The 22,791-nt window shown below is 46.3% G+C and overlaps 1 long non-coding RNA gene across 1 annotated transcript; it reads right to left on the bottom strand.

Moving 5' to 3' along the window:
- Positions 1-17,269: 17,269 nt before the first annotated feature.
- On the bottom strand, positions 17,270-20,399 carry LOC128109520 (uncharacterized). The gene is made up of 3 exons (XR_008217834.1): positions 20,244-20,399; positions 19,255-19,449; positions 17,270-17,757 (listed from the first exon to the last, which is right to left on the bottom strand). It is a non-coding gene; the product is annotated as an uncharacterized LOC128109520 (long non-coding RNA).
- Positions 20,400-22,791: the final 2,392 nt, after the last annotated feature.

The raw sequence follows: 22,791 nt of genomic DNA on the forward strand, positions 1-22,791 counted from the left end.
ATTGTGTGTATATACCCATGTGTGTGCAAATACATGTGCAATAGTGTGCATGTGGAGGCCAGAAAACAAGATACTGGAGCTAATCCAATCCTACTATAAGTGTGCCAGACATCAAACTTGGGTTGTTAGGCTTGGCAACAGTCACCTTGAATCTCTCACTCTAGTCTTCCATTTCAGTTTCTAAGTTTTGACTGTGGCTAGGATTGGTTTTAGCTGCTGCCTCTCAGAGCTTCATAGTGATGTCATATGTGTTGAGAATATGAAAAGGAAAAGACAACTATTACTTTTGAACAACCCAGAAAGAGGGGAGAGTATCATGTTTACATCTGAAACTAGGTGAAACCATATCTACCTTGTCACCCATTTGATGTCATGGCAGAGGAAGAGCCACCACGCCTGAGTGTCTTGGCGAAATTCTTTCAAATTCTGGCAGCTCAGCAGCAGTACTGGTGTCTCAGGTCAGCTAAAATTTGCATAGCTTCTCTGATGTCACATTATCTGTCCACTCTTCTCACATGCTATGCACAGCATAGAATATGATGAAGGCCTCTTCCACTTTCGCTAAATTTAAACCCTGTGATGGTTTAAATGAGATAGGCTCTGGCATTTGAATATTTGGTTCCCATTTGGTGGGGAGGCTTAGGAGGTGTGGCCTTGGCTGGAAGAAGTAGGTGTGTGTGTGTGTGTGTGTGTGTGTGTGTGTGTGTGTGTGTGTGTGTTGTGTGTGTGTGTTGTGTTTGTGTGTGTGTATGTATATGTGTGTGTGTTGTGTGTGTGTATGTATGTGTGTATGTGTGTGTGTATGTGTGTGTGTGTGCAGGTGTGTGTGTATGTGTGTGTGTGTGTTGTGTGTATGTGTGCAGGTGTGGGGGTGTGGGGGGTGGCTTTGGGAGTTAGAAGGTTCAGACCATTTCATGTTGGCTATCTCAGCTTCATGCATATGGTTCAAAATGTGAACACTCAGATATTCCTGTTTTCAAGTTTGTTACCTGATGTCATGCTCCCTGTCATAATGGACTCTTATCCCTCTGGAACTGTAAGCCCAAGTATGCTGGATGGTTTTTATGTCAACTTGACATAAGCTAAAGTCATCTGAGAGGAGGAACCTCAATTAAGAAAATGCCTCTGTTGTACAATCTTATTTTAAGGTGTGTTACTTTTGGTTATGTTGCATTTGTTTAACTCTGTGAAGTCGTGTTACTGTGCCTGTGTAAAACACCCGATGGTCTAATAAAGATCTGAATGGTGAATAACAAGGCAGGAGAAAGGATAGGTGGGGCTGGCAGGCAGAGAGAATAGATAGAAGGAGAAAGCTGGGGAAAGAGATTGAGGTACGAGAGAGGAAGGAGGAGGACATCAGGGGCCAGCTACCCAGCTACGAAGCAAGTCACAGAGTAAGAAAAGGGAAAAGCCCAGAGGCAAAAGGTAGATGGGATAATTTAAGATAAGAAAAGTTGGCTAGAAACTAAGCCAAGCTAAGGCCGGGCATTCATAATTAAGACTAAGCCTCTGTGTGTGATTTATTTGAGAGCTGGGTGGTGGCCCCCAAAAGAGCGGAAGAGCCCAAGACAAACAACAACAATTTGCCTCTGTGAGTTGTAGACAGGCCTGTGGAGCATTTTTCTAAATTAGTGATTGATGTTGGAGGGCCCAGCCCATTGTAGGTGATGCCACTCTTGGGCTCAACTTTCTTATGATGAAGGGGAAAGATCTAGAACCGGGTGGACTACAGAGTACAGTCTACTCAAGGAAGTGGCCTAGACTTCTGGTCCCTGATACCATGGCACCAGAACCTTTTCCTCAGCTCACACATGGACTACCTGTGACATGCTGGTAAAAGAAAAGGAAGAAAACCTTATTTTGGTTTAGGGTTGAGGGCTTTGAGTGTGTGTCAGCAGAGCTACACAGCTACCTAAGGGTAGACTTGCAAGCTAGTGATGAGGGAGAATCTTCAGCAGGAAAAGCTATGGAATTCTACCTAGACATTTAATTAGTGTGTAAAATAATGGCATGAGGTTGGGACATGTGTAAGTCATGGGCCATGGAGAATGAATGGGTCAGTTGGCTAAAGAGGAGCCTGAGTAGAGAAAGATAGGAAAGTTTGAGAAAGAGGGGGTGTGGGCTAGCAGCATGAGATGGGACATTGGAGAGGAAGGTCGATGATGTGAAGATCTTTGTATCTCATTTATCCTGACAGAGAGCATAGATACTACAGAACCAGGTCAGAAAGTTCAGCCTCTCTTCTTGGCTGCCCATATGTGGGTGCAATGGATAAATGCATGCTACCACACTGGTGGTGATAAAGGCTGTGAATAAGCACAGAGCATGGACCTCCAAGGTGGAACTATCTATTATCACTTTCAAATAACCACCTGCTAGCATCTGGGCTCACAATTCAATGTATTCCTCAAGGAGACCAAGAAAAAACACTTGCTGGCAAGTTGACTTCCATTTTGGAGAAGCAACACTTTATATTTTAACCAGCATACACTCATATTTCAGATATGGATTTGCCTTTCTTGTCCATAGAACTGCCACCAGCTGCCTCCCTTGCTGGGGGAGCTTATCAAGTACCTAGTCCTCTGATACATATAACATGATATCCATTCAAGGATCATAATTTATGGAAGAGGCCAGCTGGTGAGTCTTTGACTACAGATACTGTGGTCATACTATACACTGTACCAGCCAGAGAGATGTTGATCTGGTAGAGTGGAATGACCTGCTAAAGACAGAACAGTAGTCCTCTCAAGGTATGGAACATTATTGCTCAGGAAACAGTGTCATACTTTAAATAGAAGAAAATGTATATACTGCCGTGTACCTAGTAGGTGGAATTCATAAGTATAGGAACCAAATGGTGAAAACTAGAGCCTTGCTCTCAACAAACCACACAGGGAACATATGTTTATTACACCCACAACTTAGAGCTCCCCATATGCAGAGGCCTTACTTCCCTAAGAGGAAATATTACTGCCAAAGGACCCAGCAGGAATCCTGTGAATGATAAGCTATGACTTCTTTGTACACTCAAGAGTCCTTGAGCTGAGGGACCCCCAGGCAAGAAGAGGAACTGCTATTTTGGCTGAAGTGAAGTGATTTACCCAGGGCTATTGCAGGTTTGACACTCATGCAATTCACACTGCTTCCCTGGATGCTTTCTGGACTGGTGATAGTAGGAAGTGGATGAGTGCAGCAACCCTGCTTGCTGAGTAGGAGCTGAAACATTGCAGATAGATGTAGGGGTTTGACTCATGCCACCAAGTAAGAAAGACACCAAGAGCAGCAGGGGTACCAGAGGAGGGAGCTACTGATACCAGCTCTCATTTAAAAGCCAGTTGTAGAGAATGGGGAACGGCAGGCCAACTATCATAATTTTACCAAGTCTGCTCCTGAAAAAGAAGGGTTCTTAGAAGTATGGAGAAGTAAGTAGAACTCCAAGTTCTACTACTAGAATTTGGGAGAAGAGCAGATCAAAGTGGCCCAAGAGGGAGTGTATGAATGAACTCTGATATACTTCCTATATGTTCTTCCAGGAACAGAGGATGAATTCTCTCAGGGGAACTTGTCTGCTTACTGGAGAGGTTGTCCTGTATTGAGGACTGTCTTAGTTAAATGATCTCTATTGCTGTGAAGAGACACCATGAACACAGAGACTCTTATAAAGGAAAGCATTTAATTGAACCTGACTTACAGTTCAGAGGTTTAGTCCATTGTCATCGTGGAGGGAAGCATGGTGGCATGTGGGTGGACATGGTGCTGGAGAGGTAACTGAGAGTTAGCTCTACATCTGAATCTGTAGGCAGCATAAAGAGGAAGTGAGCCACCAGGCCTGGCTTGAGCTTCTGAGACCTCAAAGCCCACCCCACAGTGACACACTTCCTTCACACCTACTCCAACAAGGCCACACCTCTTAATAGTGCCATTCCCAATGAACCTATGGGGGCTATTTTTATTCAAACCACTATATTCAACTCCCTGGACCCCATAGGCTTATAGCCATATTACAGTGCAAAATACATTTAGTCCAACTTCAAAAGTCTCCATAGTTTATCAGTCTCAAGCTTGTTTAAAAGTCCCAAGTTAAGCCGGGCGGTGGTGGCGCATGCCTTTAATCCCAGCACTCGGGAGGCAGAGCCAGGCGGATCTCTGTGAGTTCGAGGCCAGCCTGGTCTACCAAGTGAGTTCCAGGAAAAGGCGCAAAGCTACACAGAGAAACCCTGTCTCGAAAAACCAAAAAAAAAAAAAAAAAAAAAAAAAAAAGTCCCAAGTTAAAAGTATCTTCTGAGATTCATGCAATCCCTTAACTATGATCCCTTGTAAAATCAGAATGAAAAGCAGATCACATGCTTCCAAAATAGAGTGGTACACAATATATATTATTTTTCCAAAAGGGAGGAAAGGAAGCATGGTGAGGAAATACTGAACCAAAGCAAGACCAGAAACCAGCTGGGCAAACTCAAAACTCTGCATCTCCATGTCTGATGTCAAAGAAATCTTCAGGTCTACAACTCCTTTCAGCTTTGTTGACTGTAACACACTTCTCTTTCTTGGGTTGATTCCACTCCCTGTTTGCTTTTCTCAGTGAGTATCCCAATGAGGCTTTCATTACACCTGTATCTCGTTTCTGTTCCTCCTTCCACCCAAATCTGTCTTCTTCCCCTCTCTTCTACAAGTGAGCAGCCCCTCATTGATATCTAGGTATTGTGGTTAGCTTGCTGGGAAATTCTACTCCGTGATAATTCTTCCAATTGTTACCCCAATGGGACTGCCCCTCTCTCTATCAATTACACTCCTTGTAACTATTGTTGTAGACAAATACTCCCATCTCCTAATTTGTTGTATGGATTACCCTGTGCTTTCAGACTTTTTTCAAAATGCCATTACCTGGGAAGCTTTCTTGCTTAAAGGAACTCCAGGAGGCCTGAGCATGGCAAACATGGCTCTGGCAGGCCTTGCCCTTTTCCTATTCCCTCTTTCTTGCTAAAAACTGTTAGGTTAGATTCCTAAAGCTAGCCACCAGGGTCTATTCCCTTATTTGGCCACTTCCTCTGCCTGCAGCTGACAACCAAGTTTCAGCTGTCGAAGTATTGAAGTCCAGCAATCAAAAGCTCCCTTGTGGCTACCATGATTAACCTGTCTAATCAAAATTAAACAGCTCATTCTAATACATTTTTACCTTTATAAACTGCCATTTGCCTATGGGTCAGGTCTGTCTCCACTCTATCCAGAGGCAGTCCTTTGTCCCTTTGGGGCAAATCCCCTCCCCTTCTCCCTTTTCCCCTTCTCCCTTGTCCTCTATCTCATGTCTTGTCTCTTACTCCCTGCCCCTTGTCCCTCTTGGGACCATATTCCCAAAGCAAATAAATATCCTTTGTGCTGAGAACTTTGTCTTGGGGTGTCTTGTGCCGATATTGGACCTTTCAAGGTTCTGATCCATTTCACTGTGGGTCCTTGGCCCCTCCTTTACCATTCTGTTCCATGTCCCTGTGCTGGTCTCATTGTATCTCAGTGGCTATCAATGGGTTTAAATTTCTCTCTCTGTGGTGAGTACCTAGGTGTTGGGGATGGGGTCCTGTAATTATTTTTTCCAGCTGTATTACTCAATACCACTCACTCCTGGTTTATCTGCAGCTCTCAATCTTGCCCTTTCGAAGAACGAAACACATTTGGTTTTACTGCTGGGAAGCATGCACAGGTAATCTGAACTGAGCTGCATCATTGTCTGATTATTCCTGGGTGTGTACCTGTTTATCCCATTAAGAGAAAGCTTCTTATGTTGGAGAACAGGCACTTTTTCACTTTAAGTTTATGTTTCTACCTTTCTATAAAGCCCAATGTTCTAACTGTTTCTCCTCTCTGAAGGCACTTGGTAAGTGTTGTTTAACAGTTTCCTCTAGGATTAACATTCTGTCCTATAAGAAGCTCCTTAAAGGAGGGTAAATGACTCAAAATAACTTCAGGAAGTACCTAAAACTGACCAGATTCTCTGGGCTTCTCCCTGCCAGACAATAAAAAAGCTGAGAGCTCCTTTCAGAGGAGGAAAGCTGAGCTGCTTAAAAGACTCTCAGGTAAATTACCAAAGCTGAAAAGAAGACTCTGAGACCAAACCAGCAGCCTGGAAGAAGCAGAAATGGGCTGAGCGGCCTGGAAGAGGTTAAGACCAGCTAGCGCACCTAGGAAGGACACTCTCCAACCTGTTGAGCTGCCTGTAGGTTGTGCAGTGGGCTCCAGGTTCCCTGGTTTGTGAGCTGTCACCCATGTTGGGGTGGGCTGGTAACGCAGCTGTCTGTGAGTCATTTGTAAGTAACCACACTAAAACTAGTTAGTTCACCAGGCTGGGCCTTGGTGGTATTCATGCTTTGGTTTGCCATGGGTTCCCTAGCTGGAGTGAGTAGACCTGTGTAGTGTCTCCCCAGGAAGTCTGTCACACAACAGTAAGCCCTGCAGCTCTCACTGCACAGGACTGTGGGGGAGCCCAGCATGGTCCTGGGGAAAAGGCAACCACAGATAACACTTGTCCTTGGTTCTTTACCACCAATGCTTCGTTCCACTTTTCCCTCCTGTTAGTCAGCCTGGTCCCCTTAGACTGTTTCGTTTCTGCTTCCATGACATATATAAATACACACTTTTATGCCTCTATATAAAATCTAGGAGCCACAAATGAGATAAAACATCGATATTTGCTTTTCTGAGACCAGCTTAATTAATTTACTGCAATTATCTTCAGTTGTATCTTTTTCCCTACAAATGACATGACTGTGTTTTTAATGGATGAGAAAAATTCCATTGTGTGTATGCCACATTTTCCTTATGCATCCCTCTGTTGCTGGTCACTCATGCTGGTTCTGTAACTCAGCTGTTGTAGGTAGTGTTGCAGCAATCACTGATGTGCAGACGTCTCTGTGATGTGTCTGCTTGGAGTCCTTCGGGTAATACCCAGGAGTTTGACCACCCTGGTGCCTCATTACCTCACAAAGTCAGCTCTGGGAAAAGGCTGATGCAGTCACAGTGTGTGTCTTCCTGGGGAAAAGGCTGATGCAGTCACAGTGTGTGTCTTCCTGGGGAAAAGGCTGATGCAGTCACAGTGTGTGTCTTCCTGGAGCATTGGTCTTTTGAGCCTCATTTTTAAAGAGACTAGAAGGTTCTATAGAAGGTCTAAAGAACTGTGTATCTACCTTGGAGACTATTTTTGTTTTAAATTACATATTTAATAATTTCTTGATTGCTCTTTACTCTGTGCTTTATACTTAGGGAGAGTAGGGTTTTGGCTTTTGTTCTTAGTGTTGTATCTCTACACCCAGCACTGAGTCTATCAATTTATCAATAGTGATGAATACACGATTATAACTCATTAAACATGTGCAAATATAAATCAGCTTATAAACAATCATTGGGTGGTTGGGAGTGTGTCTTGAGAGGAGAATCTTCACCCCTCCATTCTCACCTTACGTCTGCTCCAGGCTCTGCCCCTCCATTTCTGATTGGACAAGGGGAAGGACACCAGAGGAGCAGAGAGAGTCCAAGCAGCTGGGGAGAGCTCCTGCTGCGGATGTTTAGTGGAAAGAATGTTAGAGACAGCAGGCACCAGCCCAGACTGAAGTACAGAAATGTACTCTCTCACCCAAGGGCTAGAAGGTCAAGATCAAGGTGTTGGCAGGGCTGGTTCTTTTGAGACCTGTCTTCTTGGCTTTAGATGGCTCCCTTGCTTTCATGTAGTTTTCTCTTCTGTATTTGTGTACTGAACTCTCTTTTAAATAAATGGCAATTATTGGTGGCTTAGGCTTCATTAAGTGTGTGTGTGTATGTGGTGTGTGGTGTGTTTTGGTGTGTGTAGTGTGTGTGTGTGTGTGTGTGTGGTTTAGGGTGTGTGTATGATGTGTGGTGTGTATGGTATGGTATGTGTGTGTGTGGTTTTGTGTGGTTTTGGTGAGTGTGTGGTCTATGTGGTTTGGGATGTGGTATATGTAGTGTGGTTTGTGTATGTGTGGTGTGTGTGTGTGTGTGTGTGTGTGTGTGTGTGTGTGTGTGTGTGTGTATGTGTGTGTGCGTGTGTCTGTGTCTGTGTGTGTAGGCTAGAGAGGTTGATACCAGGTGTTTCCTTAGTTACTCTCCACTTCATTTTCCAAGGGAGAGTCTCTTGCTAACTGATTTGTCTAGCCTAACTACTCAGTTTGCCCCAGGGATCCTGTCTCTGCCTTTTCAGAGCTGGGATTATTGACAGGCTACCATGCCAGCTCAGCTTTTTCATGGGTGCTGGGGACCTGAACTCCAGTCCTCATACTTGCAGGGTAAGCACTTGATCCACAGCCATCTCCCCAGCTCTGACCACATTTAATTTTAATTACCTCCTTACAGGCCCAATCTTCCAAACTAGTCATCAGTCTATTCTGAGTTACTGGAGGGTATATACCATAGGAGTTTGTGGGGAGGGGGCAACACATTCAGCCCATAGCTTACACCCAGACCAACCAAGACCTCCAAATGTTAATCCCACAGTCAAAACAGTAGGGTGTGTGTGTGTGTGGGGGGGGGGTCTTTTCAAGAAAGCATGATTATTGAAGCGAAATGAAGCAGTTAGGAAAACCCCTCCTTGGACAATGGGTACAGAACATTCCGAAGGAATAGATGGCTGGTTTACAATTGAGCTTTGTGGTCACTTTGAGGTAACAGAAAGTTAAGTTTTATAACAAACAGAAACTTAACTTAGCTACAGACTCAAAATGGCTTCTGGTTATAAAATGGAGTCAGGCTGGTTCTGCACTTCCTAGGGCTGCTGCGGATGGCATGAGCTGAGGCAGGATGGATAGCCTGTGTCCTGCACAGCAAGAACTCTACATAAATGGGCTGTGTCTGTCATCTTCATGGGACAAGAGCCCAGTTTTCCAGGACTTTGTCTTACCTTTGTGTGACTGAACAGGATCCAACGCAGCAAAATGGCTTCTGTGCATACGTAGCAAGATGTCCATTTTCTTGTTGGGATAGTTGAAGTTAGAAAAGGCATTCTTTTCATACAGAAATTTGTATTTCTGTATGAAGCAACACAAGAGAACATACAACGTATAAAATGATTGAGCCCAATGGAGGTAAGTCTGTGTTCTGACTTATGTAGCAAAGAAATGTTCAGGTTCAGCCTGGGTGATTAACAATTTGATTCCTTGTCAGGCTGTGAGAGGCTTTCCATGTTTCCTTCCTTCCTTCCTTCCTTCCTTCCTTCCTTCCTTCCTTCCTCCCTTCCTCCCTCCTCCCTCCCTTCCTCCCTCTCTCCCTCTCTTCCTTTCTTCACCTCTCACCATGTCTCCTGTAATTAAGGAATGGTGGTGAGTTCTTGTCACCCACCATTAAGGAATAGTTACAGATAGTTGCATAACATCTGCTTCTTGCCACCATCTAATTAACCATAAAATTCTGGCAGAGGACCTGACAATTTGTCTGGAACATGGAATATGAATACGAAACAGGGCTTTGGCTTAGGGATGGAGAAGGATGGTGTAAGACTGGGTGCTTTTTGTCCTCTTCTTTTGGATGGGACTCTGTCTCCTGTTCAAAGTAAGATTAGGTCCATATCCTCTCTATAATGACTAATACTGAGATGCATCTTTTGACAAAAAGAATGTGGGTCAGGAGTATACTATGGCTCTGTGAGAGAGTCCGAGTTAGTATCTACCCTGCAACCCCCCTTATAACCTATCAGGATATGGTTCCCCTTCTCCCCTATTGAGATCACCAAGTCCCGATGAGGAAACTGAGGGGCCTCTTGATTGGGGCAGACATCTGCCTTTAGCCAGGTCATCTCATAGTCTGCTATGATGTGTTTGTCACTGATGCCTTTTTTGCCCACCAACCTGCCTGGCTTCCTGAGCTGTGGTCCCATTACTTCTGGAGAGTGCTTCTTCTTGTTTCTCATTCTCTGTATTCAGCTGTTGACTGGTATGTTCTCACTTGTGGGCACAGTATGTCTTTCTTCTTTGTACCTACACTCCCAACAAGTATCTGGATCTACTGATGATTCTGACCTGCGGTTCTGGCTCCACAGATGTCCGTGTAGACATTTGGCTGGGGAACCTCTACTCTGTTGAGACCTGGTGCTTTGTGTCTTGCGATCTCTTGGATATGATCTCACAACCTTGTTTCAGCTCCCCTGGTACTGTTGTCCTTCATTTCACTGTATCACAGGAAGGAGTAAATCCTCCTCCACCACCCATGTAGAGTCAGTGGTTGGACCCTGCAAGTAGGAATGCTAAAAGGCAAATTATCAGGAGAAAAAAGCAGATTTATAAAATGGGTCCACACAGGAGTTCACTGAACAAATACGTGACTTGGGCAGAGGCTAGACCTCAGGCCTGTGTATCATCTTAACAGAGGGTGCTGAAGTGTAGAGAAGAGGCCAGGTGAAGGTGATGCTTTACAGGGGGTGAGGCTCCCACAGTGGGGAAGCTTTATAGGAAGGTGATGAGTATGTATGTGATTAGTAAATGCTGTTTCCTAAGCTTCCTTTGTACACAAGGGGCCATCTTGGCTCATCAGTGTCTCTGGAATGACCCGCTTCCCAGGACAGAGATGGGGACACTTTTACAAATGGGAATTTCTGTTGACTTATAAAGAGAAACTTAAGTCCAGTTTTTAGAAAATTGTGGGGAAGGAGGGAACTGTTCCCACTCCTCCTCTTTCTTAGGCCTTCAACTCAAAATGATCCCTCAGCCAGATTGGCCCATGTGAGTAGTGCATTGGTACCCTCCACTGCTCTGAGAGAAGTGGGGATGAGAACTGGCTTTGAGTCTTCAAAACTTTTAAAAATTACATTTATTTAATTTTTTTGTGAATACACGAGGAGACAAGAGGACAACTTTCAGGAGTCAGTTCTCTCTTTCAGTCATGTGGGGCCCAAGGATTGAACTCACGCCGTCATGCTTGGTGGCATATGTCTTTACCCTGAGCCATCTCCCTGACCCGGGCCTTGAGTCCAGAGAACTCTTGTTTTTTTCTATACTGAGATGCATCAGTTGGAAGTTCGTTAAAATGCTAGTTCTCAGGACCTACCCTGCTTCTTCTGAGTCAGAGTCTGCATTTTATAAGATACTTAAGCATGTGGTTCAGAAATGAGCTTTTGGATGCAAGTGTGGTGGGTGTAGGGAAGTTGTCGCCATTGCTGGCATAGGCTTGACTCAGAACAGGAGTCTGTATCTAATTGTAATAGATAAAGCAACTTGGGTTAAAGCCAGGCCTTCCGAAGGACAAAGGGGAGCCATGTGGGCATCTGAGGTGAGGCCATTAGCCGTTGGATTATAATACAATGTGCTGTAATGGAGCGGTAATGAAAAGCAATTGATACAGTTCTGCTATAAAAGGGGCACTGTCTTCATTAAAGCATCCATCCTTCTTCATAGACAGTGTCATGGAGTCAGGGAATGGAGAAGGAGCTCTGCTGTAAAGGTTTTAGTTTGTCTTTAGTCTGCTCTGTTTTGTTCTTCAGGTGAGCATCTCCTAGCACTGAGCTCTTACTAGGCTCAGCTCCCATTGGAAGAGAGGTGTGGAGAATGGGAAACCAAGTGCTGTCCTGCTGGCCCCTCTGGAGGTTTTGGGAACAAGTTGAAGCTGGAGCATGAGCTCCTGCTGCCAGAGCCACCAACCACTGGACATCTTTTTAGAAGATGTCTCTTCAGTGAAGCTGATGCTCTGTGATAGATCTGCTGGGCACATTGCTAATCCAGAGGAAGAAACATATTTAATATAATAGCTTCACACATGAACTCACTGAACACACACACACACACACACACACACACACACACACACACACACACACACGACTCACACAGGAGCTTAGATTCCAGGCCTATGTATTATCTTAACAAAGAATGCTGAAATGAGAACAGGATCAGCACCCCTCAGCATCAGCACCCCTCAGCATCAGCACCACACAGCACCACCACCCTTCAATATCAGCACCACACAGCACCAGCACCTCACAGCACCAGCACCACACAGCATCAGCACCACACAGCACCAGCACCACACAGCACCAGCACCACACAGCATCAGCACCACACAGCATCAGCACCACACAGCACCAGCACCACACAGCACCAGCACCACACAGCATCAGCACCACACAGCACCAGCACCACACAGCACCAGCACCCTTCAATATCAGCACCTCACAGCATCAGCACCACTCAGCATCAGCACCTCACAGCATCAGCACCCCTCAAGCATCAGCACCACACAGCATCAGCACCATGCCTCCCTGATGTTTCAATTGCTATCTTTCACTTCATCATTTGCCAGACCATTCTGCTTTTCTTGTGTGTTCAAAACTTATTTCTACTAGTTCTTCACCAAAAGTTTATTTTTAAAAAGACTTGTTTATTTTTATTTTACACATATGGATATTTTAACTGTGTGTGTGACACACACATATACACATGCTTGTGCATATACGTGGGTGCATATGCGTGCATGTAACATGTGCATGCTTGATTCTTATAGAAGTCAAAGAGGGCATTGCATCTCCAGAAAATGAAGTTACAGATGATTGTGAGCTGCCATGTTGGTGCAGAGGACCAAACCCGGGTCCTCCGCAAGAGCATTAATGCTTTTAACTACTGGGTCATCTCTTTGGCCCCACAAACTTTCTTTTTTTCACAGTATTTCACTTGTTCCACAAGAAATGGTAGGAAAATTGAATTAGTGCTCACCCTGAAAAGACAGTTGTTAATTTTTTATTTGCATAATGCTTATTTTGGAAAAAGAAAGACATAAACAAAGCCCTCAAACCTTGTACCATAGGACACACAGACCAAATGAGAAGCCTGAAAGGTAAGCTGAGGGAAAGAGGAGGTAATGGTTGTAGATGTCAAGGGTGATGGGAGTCATGACTAAATTGCACAGTAAATTTAGTGTTGGTGTCATGTGAACTCTTTTTCTGAGGAGACATGGTTAAAAAAAAAAAAGGCATACTTACACTAGATAGAGCACCATTGACTGAAATCCAGAAATGATTCCATCCAGGTACAGCCTGGTGACCCGGGAGTTTAACTGGTGGTACTTACAGAAGCATGGGCAACTTATGGGCAGTGAGACCACTCAAGAAAACAATGTTGCCCCTCTCCAGCATCTGTTACCTGTCTACACATTCTTTTTTTTTTTTTTTTTTTTTTGGTTTTTCGAGACAGGGTTTCTCTGTGTAGCTTTGCGCCTTTCCTGGAACTCACTTGGTAGTCCAGGCTGGCCTCGAACTCACAGAGATCCGCCTGGCTCTGCCTCCCGAGTGCTGGGATTAAAGGCATGCGCCACCACCGCCCGGCATGTCTACACATTCTTGAGGAGGGGTGGGACCCCACGACCCCCTAGCTCTAGCAACCATTAAGTATCTCTAAATTTTTGATGGAAAGTGGATGCACCCAGATTTGTGTGGTTTCTGTCAGTCTAGATAATCACAGGCACTGACAGTTCAGGGGAGCAGTGGGCACATTGTGCTGGAAGACAGTGTTCCACAGCAGCTGGGTTTCTGGTGATGTGCCCCTGGTTAACTGTTCCAGGCAGGAGTGGGGAACAAGGCAGGTGAGGGGTGCTAGACAAACTTGTCAAAGGTTTTTTTTTTTTTCTTTTTTGCTAGCTACTGAGATGAAAATGATGATAGCATTCTTGAATGCATAGATTCTCCAGACACTTACGGGTTCTTCTGTGTGTGTTATCCTCTCTGTCAGCTCTTTAGCACTGTGATGAGATGCTGGGGAGAATCAGCCTAGAATGGGGAAAGATTTAGTTTGGCTTCAGAGGCTTCTCTCCATTGCCACTTGGCTTCATTGTTCTGCAGCTTGTAAGGAGGAGAGCATCATGGCGAGGAGGGTGTGGTGGGGCAAAGTCACTTACTTACTTTAGAGGAGCTGGGAAATGGAGAGAGAGAAAGCAAGACCTGGCCTCTGGTTATCTGAATTTCTGCTATTAGCCCTCCACTACCCCTGTGAGAAGTTCTGGTATCTCTCAACAGGCCAGAGGCTGAGGTCCCACCCTATGCACCGACTCTGGGGACGCTCTAGATCCAAACCCAGCATGAAGTGAGGGGATGGAGCGATGGTCCCAGTGCCAAGTCTGGAACAGAGAGCCGAGGCCTGACTTCCAGCTCCACTGTTTACAAACCTTGTGACTTCAGGCCGGTCCCTCACCCTCTGTCACCTATAAACCTGAAATGTCAATTGTATCTGCTAATGGCCGGGAGCATTAAATTATGCTATAGACACACGCAGCGTCTGGCTCTTCACAAGCCCTTGACATTATTGTCGTTATTCCTACTTGACAGATAAGAAAATTGGGTCTCAAAGAGGTTAAGTGGCTGGCCCAGAGTCTGGTGGCCAGATCAAATTGGCACCAGATCTAATCTGACCCCTCTTAACCACTGACATGCTGACTCAGGAGCTTTGGGCTGCTGCAGGCAACCACTGGGTGAAGTCTACTCCAGTGAGCACTTCTCACCTGTGGGTTCCCTTGGCAGAGACTCCTCCCAGATCTTTAGCTTGGCCAGTCCTTTGAGCAGGCATCCACTTTCAACATTATAATGAGGCAACTGTACTAGTATTTGCTCATCTATGGGCTCACTACAGTAGTTCTTAGCCACCTGCCTTTCTCAGATATAATTGAACAGAGCCAAAATTGAAGTCACTTTCTGCCAAAGGTCTTCTTTGGTGTTGCTTCCCTACAGGGAAGTGCATTCCCTAAATGCACTTCTGTCCTATTTCCCTTATCTCAGAGTCCATCTAGTGTAATTCCCCTACTTCCCACCAGGTGTCCCACCCTTCCCTGGGAAAGGCAGACTTGGAGAAGTGGGGGAGGTAGGATAGATGGAAAGGGGAGGGGCACGGGGAGGTGAAGAAACTTCCAGATGCAGCTTCTTATCTCTAGACAAAAGGACCTGTTTGCCTTGTTCTTCTTTGATGCAGAGTCGAATCTCTCCAGAAAGCCTAGAGAAGTCACCACAATTCAGGAAGCTTCTGTTTTTGTTAAGGAATTGGTGTATGTCTGACCAGTCCCTTTCATCTCGGAGCTAGAGACTGCAATCTACAGTCACAGCATTCTTCTTCGGAGCCCTCACAGCCTCCCCGCCTTCCTTAGACTCTCCTTCTTTCAGGGTCTGATTAAAAAAAAGACAAGAAGTCCTGGCCCACCTGCCCTCAATGTTCTTTGAATCAGGGAAGGTCAAAGGCTAGTATGTGACAGTGGCACTAACTAGCGTTCCTGCAGACATTACCCTAATTCATCCTCATTTTTCATGTTAGTATGGCAGAAATACTTCCCCATTCTAAAGCAAGACTGTCACACGCCTCTCCTGCAGGCAGCAAAGGGCAAATTTAGATGAGCTGAAAAAACTGTAGTGGCTGGAACATTTGCAGTTCTAAGATGCCTGCTCACCCCAGGCAGGTGGCCCCTACCTGTCACTAGCCTGCCTTCCTCTCTTCCTTTGTTTTAGAAGATCCTGCACACCTTGGAGAGGCTAGGTCAAGAGGAAAGCCCCGCGGTCTTTCACTCAGCCATTACCATCTGTCCTGGGGCTCTCTGGAGCTCCTCTAGCCTCATAGCGGACACTGGACACCTCCCAGGGTTTAAACTACGTGGCTGTGGTCTTATAAGCTGGCAGGTTGTTTCTCACCTGGAGATCTGCTAAGGATATGGTGGTTTATGGTCATTTAATGTAAGCTTCAGAAATGGCAGCATGGGCTGTTTCCTCCATTGAAGGCCCTAATGTCCAGAACACAGTGCTAAGGGAGTCCCTAGCTTCTGTGTCCTGCACCTCATTATATGCACAGCTTTTAATATTCGGAGACTTTTTGCCAATACACATTTTCATGTGTACTGGGAATTCAGAGCCCAGACACAATGTATTATTGATAGAATTGTAATTTACTCCTCTTGGGTTGTATCTACAGTGTATACCATTAGCACAAAATATTAAATTACCAGTGGTTGTATATATTTGTCTACTCAGGTTTGGCTCAATGATATTTGCTTTTCTCTTCAATAAAAGACTATGAATACAGAAAGCAGGTAATATTATTTTTTGTTGCTGTTGCAAGGGTGTTTTTGATTAAACTATTTCCTCAACACTATGTTTGTGCTGAGCCATACTTTGCAGCCAGGACAGGAGACATAGAAGACTGGAGGCCTGGAGGGGAAGGTGGATGGGCAGTTCTCTCCAGCTCTCGCCTCACACACTTCCCCTGTCAGGCTACTCTAGGCCAAGCACAAGGACTTTTGCTTCTGTGTGAGGGATCAGCAATCTGAGCTGCCAGAGGGAGGACATGGGCTGTTCAGACCTCATTGCCAGAAGCCCAGTCTCAGCTGAAAATGTGGAGCTGGGTCTGGAGTGGGATTCTACTCCAGGGTGTGGAGACAGAGCCCTTGGTTACAGCTTCATGTCCTAGATTGCTCTGAAGTCTTCTCTTCTGTAATCATCACCAGCCACTTTGGTTCTTGTCCCTTGTGAGCTGGGTTACACAGAAACACACAAGTGTGTTTCCTTCTCTACAAAAGAATGCAGGTTATGGGGTTCAAGCAACCCCACCCATGGAAATATCATATTATGTCTGCCTGGTGCTTTCTTTTAGCCTTTGAATTTCTTGCTGAGACTGGAACAGAAAGCATTTGTCAGTTAGCTAGCTCAATACCCAGACCACTGTGGTTTCCCCAGTCAGATCCACTACATAATTTTTATGAGTAAACAGATTTCTTTTTAAAAATACCTGTGGCTTTGTCTCCTCAGCCCTTTGTGGGACTCAGTATACTGTTGGTGATGGGCTGAGTTTGACATCATAACAATTTGAAGCAAGAGGGTAAGACATTTAAGATAAACGCTGTTTCCTCTGGTTCAGTGAGGAACTCATGATTCCTTGGGGCAGATAGGCTGGGGAGGTAAAGAGGCCACTGGGGGCATTCAGGACACAGGGTCTGGGATACCAAAGTAGCCTTTACACTCAGTTCCTAAGAAAAAGGGCAGCTATGGGTTCTGTTGAGCCTGGCCACACAGGGCATCCTCCAGAGGTGAAAACTGGGTTTCCTTTGGTGGGTTTTGTTTAGTGTCTGCCTTGTTAGCCGGGCGGCTCCTCAAGCAGATCCCTCCATCGAAGAAGGGGCAATTCCATAAAGAACTTCTCTGGGCAGGTCCTTTATACTAAGTGAACTTCCTTTGGACTTATGCCCCCCCCCCCCCCCCCCCCCCCGCCTCAAACCTACATCTTCTTCCCTGAAGGAGAGATGTGGTGTTTAAAACAAGAAACAAAACAAAGCAAAATAATGGTCACTTAGGGTGTGCAGCCAATAAAATCGGTGCCAAATCTATCAAAGCAAATCACAAACCCTGACAGCCAAGAAGTATTTGTCCCCATCACACCCCAGATTTCCACACAGCCTCGTGTTTTAAGCACATGTTCTGGTGCAGAGGGACCCATGGAAAGGCAATTACACTTGGTGAGTGATTAAAGTCGGATCTGGCAGCTTTATGTGTCAAATATGTTTAAATACATTAACCTTTACAGAATTTACACTGCGTGCTGAGTTATATCCTGTACAGTGTCAGAAAGATCTGAACCTGCCTTCATTTAAGTCTTATTTACATTTATTTTATTATAATATAAATAGACTTAAATAATCTTAATGGGGATTTCCTCCCCAATTCTGCAGGTCTTGTTAGCACTGTGGGGAGTCTGAAGGCAATAGGATCCCTGGCTGGTTGCAAATGATGTCCCAGATATCTCCCTGGAGTCCCTGGGGAGAGAGGGAGTCAGGAGAACATCCTTGAGCTCCTGTGGTATTTAACCCCCAGGGGAGCAGGCTCTGGAGACTGACAGCACAGGGTACATTCAGGAAGGCTCCTCAGCAGACAGGCAAATTTTAATTTTTGTAAGTTGCAGAAAACACACATTTCTGAAGCATCAATTTTAGGAAGAAAGGCCACACTGCTCTCATTGGCAGTGTTTTCTTGTCTGCTGCTGTCATCTCTCTGTAGGAGGACCCAGGCTGCAGACACCTTCCGTGACTGCATTTTTCGAAGAATGCCTCTGTTGTGGCGCCGTGCTTTGGTTCACCGCTGGCAGCTCCATGCCTCCTGAGCTTCACTCCACTGAAATCTGGTTGGCATAAGACAGACTCCGGTGGAATGAAGGACAAGAGGACCCATGGATTGTCTGGGGCTGTTTGTCTACCAAGCCTCCTCTTGTAGTGCTGTGTGTGACCTGGATGAGACCTTCAGGCTCCTGCATCCACATTCTTAGAGGACAGTGAGGACCTGAATATCCAAATCCTCTCCAAGCATCCTTGCTCCCACCCCAGAGCTAGATTGTGGTGGGTGGTACAGCCAGTGCTGTGGGGCCATCCTCTCTGTATACCAAGTTAGGATGCTGGCTGTCCTCTTCAATGTGTGTACCATACCAGAGCTGGGGATGTTTGGTGATGTCTACAGAAGGCAGACGCTCACTCTGCCATTGCTTACCGAACGGTGGAATGCAGGAGCACAGGTATTCTTCTGAAAAAGCCGCTGTGCAAGGGCATGAACAGCCCAGTTTGGGCCTGTGTGCCAGTGTGAAATCAAGATAAGCTGAGGAGGAGCTGAGGAAGGACAAGGACTCTGCTGGAGCAGGCCTGTTTATGGGGGCGGGTGGATGGTGGAAAGAAGAATTCTTGGTCCTCTTCCCATAGACTTGTCTGGGAAAGCCAGCCTCCGATGGCCATATGTTTCCCCAGTTCTGCATAGAATCAGTGAACAACTTCGCCAGGGAGCCTAGGGTAGGGGTCAGGAGAGGGAGGTCCTGTAGTACCTGTGGACTTTCTGTTCCTGCCCAAAAGAAAATGCCCACCAAGCAGGAACTTCGCAAGGACTGCATTGGCCTTGTCTTTGCTGTGTTCAGACTCGTCTGCTGCTCAGCATAAACCTCATAAAAGCCTGCTCTAAGCAGAGACACGCAGACTGGGTGGGTAGGGTTGAACTGCCTTGTTTGGAATACTTTCTTGTTCCTGGGCTTGTTCTGACCTGACAGAGAGGCTCCACCTCTCTCATCCAGCCCCCAGGGCATCAGGCTTCTGAGAAAGGCTCTTACACAAAGGCAGGGGTTTCTAGTTATGGTTAGGGGAGAATCCCACTTTCCTAGATCCAAACTAAATCATCTTCCTCAGGTTGTACACAGGGCTCACTAGAAGGTAGGGCGCTGTGTGCTAAAGGCAAGAGGTTCAGGGAATCTTCTGCTCAGCCTTCTAGTGAATACTTACTTCTCAATAGTAAGAAGTATGCTTTGTTTGTGAGTTATCTAGACCACTGAAGCCCCCACACCACCTTTGACCCACTTCCTAGTCAAAGTGGAGAAAGACACCAGTCTGCTGGCTTTGACCAAGGAAGGTAGGAAACTGTGGGAGATGTTCTGGGATGGAAGGAGTCTTGGCTTCTGTTCGGATTTCAGCTCAGTTCTGAAAAGCAAAGGGGTCACTATCAGCTCTCTACCCAGACCTTCCTTAAGACAGCCCACCAGATCCCTCCAGTCCACAATTGGACTTATCCTCATTTGAGATCCTGATCTCCAGTGCTTTCCAGGGAAGAAAAGGCTTGATAATGGTGACAGGCCATATGAACAGGGTCAGGGTGGAGGTCCCCAGGAAAGGCTTACCATTCTGTAGACCTGCAGTTGCTGTAAGAAGAGTTGGTCTAGAACCTGGATCCTGAGACCTGATCCACCCTGAGCAACAATCATCTAGTATTCAAGTTCTCCCACTCAGTAGGCCTCTACAAATGTAATCCCCCAGTGACTACTGTCTTGGCCAGTTGCAGTACTGGGTTGAGCCAGAGACCCAACAAGACTCATGTTGGGCTATAGAGTAAGTTTTAGCCAGTGACTGCTCTTCAGCTGCCTTCAGGACTGTCCCATAAAGGTCTCAAAAAACCAACTTGGACTTGAGAACCACAGAAGGGAAGCAGTTCTTGCATTTACTGTGAGAGCTGCACTTAGCACCCCAGGACTAGGCAGTCAAACACATTCCTCTAGTGGAGCCAATCCCCAGAAAGCTAGACAGAGCTGCAGCGTGCTGTACCAGCTTCCTTTATCACCAAGATTTACCACCCAGCAGTTCAGAAGTCCTCAGGAAGACAAAGAAGGAAGTTAATGATTGACTCCCAGTGAAGACCGCCGTTTCCACTCTTCCCTTCTTACTCTAAGATCCCCAGGATCTAGCCACTCACCCGGCAAATCCAAAGATTTCAGACTCACCTGAGTACATAGGAGTACCTATACCTTCGGACATCCAGCGCAGCTTTGCCTTTGATGCAAAATAATTCATCGTTTTCTGTCTTAAGAGAGTACCAAGCTGAAAGATTGTTGAAGAATCCTGGGTTAGGGGGGAAAAAAAAGTAATTTTAAGTCTTGGGAAAGTCTTTTGCCCTCAAGAGTTGAGGCTGGGAGAAGAAAGCAGCACGTACTCTACAGGGTGCCCAGCTCAGCAGCCTGAGCAGAGCAGAAGTTGCTCCTGGAGAAAGCGACACGTGGTTCTCTCTTTAGTAAAAGACAATAGGAAAGTAGGAGAAAGTGGAGGCGAGGGGGCTAAACGAAGCTGGAAAGGAGAGGGGGTGGAGTGCCGAATGGAGCTTGGCCACAGACAATAAAAGAAACTGGTTTTTCCAAGGCAGGGGTGAGGAGGCGGCACCAGTCTCACTATTTATGCACCCCTCAGCCAAGCTTCTTGTTACCTGCTGAGCCCAGCCAATGGAGAGAGGACCCGGCTGCTGGCTCCGCCTCCCAGAACCACACCTGGGGCAGGGGAGGGCATGCTTGTTGAGGCCTTTCGGCAGGCTAACCTTATTCTCTCACTGTTCTGTAAACACCAGAAAAGGCAGGCGGAGGTCTCTGTCTGCCCAGAGAGAGCTGTACGTTATCTCAGCCCTGGGCTGAAAGCTCCGCCCCCACCCTCCAGATTAGAGGGAAAGAGGCTGTTCAGATCTTACTTTGAGTCATGGAGGCTGTGCATGTGTGTGTGTCCACTTATCTACCCCCATACAGGGCTGTGTAGGGAGCAGGACTCAAAGTCCTTTTGCACCCTTAGCAGAGTACCTGGTCACCCACCTATGTGGTGCTGCAGGACGGGATCTGAGGGTCAGAGCTCTTGTGACCTTGTGGCTTGTCCCCCCCCTCCCCACAGCCTGCTTCCTTCCTTTCCTTAGTGGGAGAGCCTCTGTGCTGTGTGAGAGGGAACTGGGAAGACCCGAGGAACTGGGGAAAACGCAGCAAACCATTAAGAGGATTCAGAAGCCGTTCTTGGTTCTATCTCTCCACCTTGTTTCCCTTCCACTCACCCATTCCACCCCTTCTCCCTCTCTACTCCCCTCTCCTCTCCCTCCCTCACCACCTCTCCTGCTCTCTTCTCCCTAGTTTTCCTGGAGGCCCAGGGATATGGAAGTCTCATTAAATGAATCCTAGAAGCCACATGCCTTCTGTTTGTTCTCAAGGCAGACCCTTGCTGGGCAAAAGCAGACTTCCCCTCTCAGGAGAGTAAGGAAATGCAGAATACAGTATGCAGAGCATGTTGGCCCTGCCCTGTTCCAGAGCCCCTCACAGAACCTGCTCCAAATCTTCTTTGCCATCTGCTAATCCCAACTTCTTACAGCTGGGAAAGAGGCTGATAAGGCTCATGAGGCACACTACTATAGCCAGTGTTGTCAAGATGCATGTCTACCAGGTCTGCCTGGCTTCACTGACCCATGTGAGGCCTCCCAGAATATACCTCACTGCCTTTTTTGGCAGTCCTTGCAGGTTGTGTATGGGAGGGTCTGAATCCCACCTCTCTATTCCTTCTCACCCAGGCCTTTCTTATCCCATTTCATTCACTCACTATGGCTTCATTCCATAAGTGGGTATTCTGCATCCTCTGAGTTTATCTTCTAGGTTCTCCCAACTAGATACACCCTTCACGAACAGTCACAGAGACAGAGCACTAAGATGTGACGAGTATCCACTAAAGGGAGCAATCAGCTTCCGTCTCTGAGGGTTGGCGAAGGATTCACAGAGAAGGTTCCTCTGAGCTGAATCTGAAAGAGTAGACAGGAAAGGGCGGGAGCTGTTTAAACTAAACCTCTGAGGTAGGAGACCTCCCGAGGGTATGGAGAGGCAGCAATGGGATAAGCCCATGGAGGAACACAGCCCTCCTGGGTGGGGCCTGTGGGTGTTTTCTGTGGGAGGTAGAGTATCCCAAATTTTGAAGCAGGGAATGAATGGCCAGAGCTGTTTCTTAGACTCAGGCATAATGTGACTGGTCCCAGAATATGAGGAAAGAGATACTAAGGCAAAAACCGAACACAAACCCTGCTGGTCTCACAGCTTTCCTTTCCAGGTGTCATCTTTGACCTCTAAATGTGTTGAGAAAATAAAATAAATCTGCATTAAAATAAATCTGCATTTGACTGGGCTCTCAACTGTTCCTTGTTCTTTTCCTCTACTTCACTCACTACAGTAGGAGGGATGGCCTGTGGACTGGCTGACACTGGTTTGTTCCAGCATCTAGAGGGGTGGGAAACACCCAGGGGTAATTCTGCTGGAAGCCACTTGTCTTCCACTCAGTCTAACTTTTAGCCCCAGAAGTCCTGAGTGCCTTCCTCCTCTAGTCCAGATCCAGGTCTCTAAGGGGCATTAAATTCCCAGACACTTTAGGCCATGCTAGGTAGGTAGAGAATGGGAAGGAATTTTGGGGGTGGGTGGAAGAGGTCCACTGATTCTCATCGCTACTTCAGTGTTTCCATGGTAACAGTGCTTTTTTCCCTCTTCTTAC

Source organism: Peromyscus californicus, unplaced genomic scaffold (assembly GCF_007827085.1).
Source record: "Peromyscus californicus insignis strain IS unplaced genomic scaffold, ASM782708v3 Scaffold_14__1_contigs__length_90479793_seg_2, whole genome shotgun sequence".
NCBI classification, from domain to species: domain Eukaryota; kingdom Metazoa; phylum Chordata; class Mammalia; order Rodentia; family Cricetidae; genus Peromyscus; species Peromyscus californicus.